Here is a 6,663-nt window from a genome sequence, read left to right on the forward strand (position 1 = left end):
GTGTGTGTGTGTGTGTGTGTGTGTGTGTGTGTGTGTGTGTATGTGAACAAATGTCCACAGAGATCTTGTAACTGGAATCACAGATAGTTAGGAGCTGCCTGAGATGGATGCTGGGAATAGGGCATTTATATTTTTAAAAAAGTGATACATGATTTTCAAGGTATTATATCAATCTGATAAATTTCTCTGATAAATTGTAAATTGCTTCTCTGTATTTCTTTGAAGTCTGTGCTTACCTTTCATAAAATAACTATTTTGAATTAGCAATTTCTTCATGTAAAATTACCCCCATAATATTATCTGTGCTTGATACTGTCATAATCCCTTGATTATTATTCATCCTGTGGATAAGTATCAGTATTTGTGCATTCAAGGTGGGTATTTATTCTAGTCTTAGTTGTTTGAATTTGTCTGTATTTGTCATTCATACATATAACTCATGTTATAAAAGCATGAGTTATATGTATGAGTGGGATAATTCTAAGGCTCTAAACAGAACTAACTCTGTTAGAATATTCTATGGAATGCACACTAGAAATCATACCCAAAAGACTAAGATAAATCCTCCTTGGTCCTTTTTTTATGCAATAATGATTTGAGATCAGGATGAAAGAGGTCGACTCCTAATACTATAGCATTTTGGAACCCAATTCAACAACATTTTTGACATATAGACCATACTTTATGAAGAGGCACTAGCATGCGTGACTCCTCATTGTCCTCTTGGTAGATACTTTTTTTTTTAAGTAATCAAGTCAAAACATAATCTTTTGGGAAATATTATTTCTAAATTTGACTCCCACAAACACAACAGATTAGTTTTCCATTTATATTTCTTTTTTTCTTTTTTCTTTTCTTTTTTTTTTTTTGATTTTCGAGATAGGGTTTCTCCATAGCTTTGTTGTTGTTGTTGTTGTTGTTGTTGTTGTTGTTGTTCCTGTCCTGGAACTAGCTCTTCTAGACCAGGCTGGCCTCGAACCCACAGAGATCCACCTGCCTCTGCCTCCCGAATGCTGGGATTAAAGGCATGTGCCACCACCGCCAGGCTTCCATTTATATTTCTTTACCTTTTATCTAAATGCAATGTCCCTACAAATCACTTTAATCTGTGAAATTAGAAGACTTAAAGTGGGGCTGTTCCACCATTTTGCTGGTGGAACACCTACAAATATCCTTGATGGTATACCCTAAGTTTCCTCTTATATTAATTTTCCTACATTTTGTATATTTTCTCCTTTTTGAACTATATAATCTTAATTAATCTTTTTTCATATCAGTCAGTTATTTCATCTGCTGAATTTGTTCTTTAGAGATCTTCTAAGTAGAATGTCTTTGTTACACACTTCAGCTCTCAAATTTCTCTTTATTGCTTTGGAAAAGTTTTGACATTAAAATATATCCTTTGGTGAGAGATCATTCCCTAGATCTTGTTTGTCTTTGCCCATGGTTTCCTTTGACTTACTGAGGATATTTAACTTAGCTGATTTAAAGTTTATCTTCAGTGAGTTCAAATTCTGTGCTTCCTTAGAGATAGTTTCTATTAAATTGCTTTTTTCCTAAACATAAACCAAATGTATTTGTTTATTCACATGCTTTATTATATTTACTTAAAACTGGACAGTTCTGCAATGTTCTCACTTTGAAAATCATACTCTTCACCCTTTCTGGATTTACTGTTGATGGTTGCTGTGGAGTGAGGTCATTTTTTAGTGACTTTCCTTACCATTTTTAAAGATGGCTTCTTATCCTGTCTCTGAATTCTCTTTTGTTAGGATGTGGTAAACTTGGAATTTTACAAAGATTTATTTGAATACATGTAGAATAAAACAGAAGTAAGTAAGTAAGGCAGGAAGAGAGAGAGCGAGAGAGAGAGAGAGAGAGAGAGAGAGAGAGAGAGAGAGAGAGAGAGAGAGAGAGGAGAGAGAGAGAGAGGAAATGAAGAAAGTAGAAGGAAGATAGGGAAGAAAGTGTTCTTTGTATTTTCAGGTTAGCTTTGGATTGGATTGAAAACTCAAACAAGAAGCCTACCATTTATACATTCTTATGTAGCACAAATTTTAATTGGTCTTAATAATAGAAGCCTGCAATCAGTTATCTGGGGGTGAAAATGAGATATCAGGGAAGCAGTGCAACCAGCCACTAGAGTTGCCACTAGAGGTAGCACACACATTTAATCCCACAACTCAGGAGACAGAGGCAGACTGAGCTCTGTTAGTTCAAGGCCACCCTGGGCTACATGAGATTAATCCAGTTTAAAAAGGAAATAGAGCTCACACAAAGGTGATCCTAGGATTTGGGATCACAGGTGATTAATCCTAGCACTAGGGAGGCCATATATAATATCCGTGCTTGTTCATGTATTGAACAGTAAGCAATATCTAATAATGAAGCATTATTAAATGCTAGTGAATCCATCTATAAAAGTGAGATGTTTATACCTATTTGATTGAGAATCTAAACATGTACCAATTATGATTTCAAATTGAAAGTCTTTATAGATTTTGAAAGGAGATTTTGAAAGTCTTTAGATATTTTGAAAGGAGAAGGACGCATTTTTTGCTGCATGGGAAAGTAATACAAGATATATCAAAATTTCACAATTTTAAAAAATCAATTCTGCCACTCGTTTAGTAGCTTATATATAGACAGTGTTCCTGTCCCACCCAGTACTGCAGCCATTCCAACCCAAAGAAACACACCAAGGCTTATATTAATTATAAACTCTTTGACCTAATAGCTCAGGCTTATTATTAACTAGCTTGTACAATTTAAACAAATCCATCATTTATATCTATGTTTAGCCACATGACTTGGTACTTTTTCTCAGTGCAGCATTCTCATCTTGCTTCCTCTATGTCTAGATTATGACTGACTCTCTGCCTTTCCTCTTCCCAGAATTCCTCTAGTCTAGTTGCCCCACCTATGTGTCCTGTGTGGCTAGTTGTCAATCAGCATTTTATTAAACCAATATAAATAACAAAACTTTACAATGTACAAGAATATTATCCCACAGCATTTCCCCTCTTCTTTTCAAAACAGAAACACTGAATCTAATCTCTTTTGTTTAGCTTTTTTCCTGACAATTATCTATAGACACTTGTAACCAACACTCTAAACAGAACAAACATCTATAATTCAAGTTTTGGGAATGTGGACATAGTTTTCTATACTACTTTCAGCTGACTGGGGATGCTGGCAATCTAATGGTAACCCAAAGAATATTTAGGATCATGGTCAAGTCCTGACTGGAGTATTCTGTGAGGCTGTATTATCTCAACCAGCAGTATTGAAACTGTTCTAGATGTAGAACTCAGAAGAAGCTGCAAAAAATGTACTAAAAAACATTGGATCTTCTGGATCATTTTTCCCCAATGGAAATTTTTCAGTGGATCTTCCTTGGTCATACCTTATTTTTCTTAAACAAGAATAAATCCACAGGCTCTCATTTCCTATAGAAATAAAAGCAAAACCTCTTCTCCAAAGTAACATATTTTTTGACTTAAATATTGAAGTCAACACATTTTCAAAATATATAGATTGGATTAACCCAGCAGCATTTATAAATGTCTTTTAGCAGCTGTTGTTTCTTCTTCAGCAGTAAAACAATTCAAAGACAACAAAAACATACAGTATCCATATTTTCTTTGTATTTTCATTCCTTTATGTGGCTATTTTTAGTCTATTTCTTTTATTTTTGTTTTATTTACTAAACCAAATCTTATTATAAAAAAAAACAATATATGTGAATTTGTTTTCCTGAAAAGTAAAAGCTCTAATCTTTAGGTTAGAAAAGTATCATATCATAAACATAATGCCATTTCTTCCTGACATGCTATGGAAAAAGTAAAGAAGCATTATTTTACAAAGATAATATGTGAGGTTATCAATTAAGTATAACTTCAAAATTAGTAGTTTTTTATATGATTTTGTTTATCTTCCCAGCTAGTGCTATAATAAGGAATGTATACACTTTGCAATTAGAAAATTACTCTCATTAAAACATAGAAAACAAGCAAGGTTTCCTTTCTAAAATAAATTATACCTGAAAGCTTTCAGTTATGAAGTAATTAGTATATTGACATATTGCTTTCATATTTGTAAAGAAAATAAGAATGCTTACAATGTTAGTTAATTAACTACTGTTCTGACATCTTGATAAAACATAAACAGATTTTTCTATCAAGTAGAGCTCTTTATTCATACTCTTTTTGATGTCCTGTTGGAAGAGTATAAAATTAACTTTATAACTCCGTCAGCTCCTATGTCAACTCAAACTTTGAAATTTTAGGGCTAATTGGTCTTTATTTGGCTATATTATATATAGCAAAACCTAGATAAAGGATTGAACATAAAAGCAAAATGAAAGAATATCTACAAAATACAAATCATTATTTTCTAACAAGACCACCAGGGAAGGTAAAAGCATCATAATGCTTTATATAATACAATTCCATTATTATAGACATGATTCTATCCATACCCAAAGCAAAAACAAAAACTCTTTATATGGGTAGGAGCTGAGAACATTTCCTGGTGATAAAAAGGTTATCAATAGAAGGGAGCGCTTGAATTTCACTTAGTTTTTTTTAAAAGCCTCCTCCTTCAATATAACTTTTCCCCCATCTCTAGGAATGCATACTTAACATCAAAAAAGAGGAATATCTATTAAATCACTCAGTCAGCTACTCAAAATCATTTTTTTACTGTATGTGTTATAAAAAAGAATATAGAAAATACATATGTTACTCAAGAAACAAAACGTTTGGGGAATGATATGGAGAAAAATAAAACAAAGAAATAATAATCCATGTGGAGGGGATTGGTGAGTAGTTTTTCATATCACAGAGCCTCATGGCAATTGTAGTCAATAGAATTGAAATTTCAGAACCTTACTTTAGTCTTGCTAATGATGTCTCAGGAAGAGGATAATCTTGGCTTCCTCTCATGGATATGTTTTCACATATATCTTGCTTCCCTCTTCCCTCTTGATTGTTCTTTTTTTCCCCCACTGGGCTCCTTTTTTACTTAGATGTTGACCAACTTAAATGACAATTACACCATTAAGAGAGTAACAAAGGATGTAAAACGGAAACACAGTTGGCCACAGATTAAATAACCAGGGTTTTGTTTTGAGGACTGGGAAGCATTAGAAGCTTGGAAATCCAGAATCAAAAAAAGAAGGGAAAAGGAGTCCTTAGCCACAACCACTCCATTATCAATATCAATAGCGTCTTGGGCTATAGGAACGAGATCTTGACCGTGATCTATACCGACTGTAATAAGGAGAAGTCGACCTTCTTCTGTACTGGTAATCGTAATCTTTGTATCTGTCATAGCCTCGATCAATCATATCCTCTATCATAGTAAGAATCTCGTCGTCTACCACTGCCGCTGCTTCGGCCACCTCCTCCTCCTCCTCCACCACCTTCACCACCACTATGAGGTGGTCTGCCCATGTAAATACCTGGTGTAGGTGTATGAGCTTTTGGCCGACATGAATGATGTAGAGGAGAACAACTTTGAGGACAGAGAGTCTTGCTTTCAGTCAAAATCTCCAACGGGAACTCCTGCTCACGTAAAATCAGAGAGCAGGTCAGGAACTCGTAGTCCATCACGGGTTTCCAAACGTTCTGAATCCCATTCTCAATCAAGATCAAAATCCAGGTCAAGGTCAAGGAGACATTCTCATAGAAGCTACAGTCCTCGAGGTCCCACTCTCATAGGAGACAATGTCGAAGTAGATCCTATACTCCAGAGTATCGTCGAAAAAGAAGCCGGAGTCATTCTCCAATGTCTAATCACAGAAGACATACAGGCAGCAGGGCGAATCCAGATCCCAAAAGTTGCCTGGGAGTGTTTGGCCTCAGTTTGTACACAACAGAAAGAGATCTTTGTGAAGTATTTTCTCGATATGGACCATTGAGTGGTGTTGCGGGAGGTTCTTCCGCTCCTCCAGCCTATAGCTGCTGAGATACCAGCCCATTGGGGCGTGGTCTCTCTCCCTTTAAAAAAGCAGCCACTTCCCTCTCCTCTCTCTCTTCACTTCCTGCTCCGCCAGCGACTAGACTCCCTTCCTGGTTGCTCAGAGGGCTGTTGTCTGGCGGTGATCCGTAAGTTTTTTTCCCTTTAAATAAATACCACCCTATTAATCATAATTCCAAACTGGTGTGGATTGTTTGTGATTTACGCCTTCAGAGTGGTGTCAATGTAGTTTATGATCAGCGAACTGGCAGGTCATGTGGATTTGCTTTTGTGTATTTTGAGAGGATAGATGACTCTAAGGAGGCTATGGAAAAAGCAAATGGAATGGAGCTGGATGGTAGAAGAATTCGTGTGGATTATTCTATAACCAAGAGACCTCTTGACTGTTCTTAAACAAGGTGTTGAGGACTCTACATAATAAAATAAATCATATGTTTTTAACTCCTTTAAATATATAACCAAGTACTAAAGGAAAATCTAAAAGAACATTTACAATTGTGAGTTAAATATTCTCCAAAATATTTGAGAGATTATAGAGGTTTATGGCATTTTTCACAGATTGTTGATAAACTCATGTTTTTCTTGCAAAACTACGCAGACTCACAGGACACAAAATGGCCTGATGATATTTATTTTGTGTCTTACATATATTTGAGAGGTAGAATGTCAAGAAAAATACCA

The 6,663-nt window shown here is 35.3% G+C and overlaps 1 pseudogene; it reads left to right on the forward strand.

Annotated features, from left to right (window-relative positions):
- Positions 1 to 5,494: 5,494 nt before the first annotated feature.
- Positions 5,495 to 6,375, forward strand: LOC101991566 (annotated as a pseudogene).
- The last annotated feature ends 288 nt before the right edge of the window (positions 6,376 to 6,663 follow it).

This window comes from Microtus ochrogaster, chromosome X, assembly GCF_000317375.1.
Source record: "Microtus ochrogaster isolate Prairie Vole_2 chromosome X, MicOch1.0, whole genome shotgun sequence".
NCBI classification, from domain to species: Eukaryota; Metazoa; Chordata; class Mammalia; order Rodentia; family Cricetidae; genus Microtus; species Microtus ochrogaster.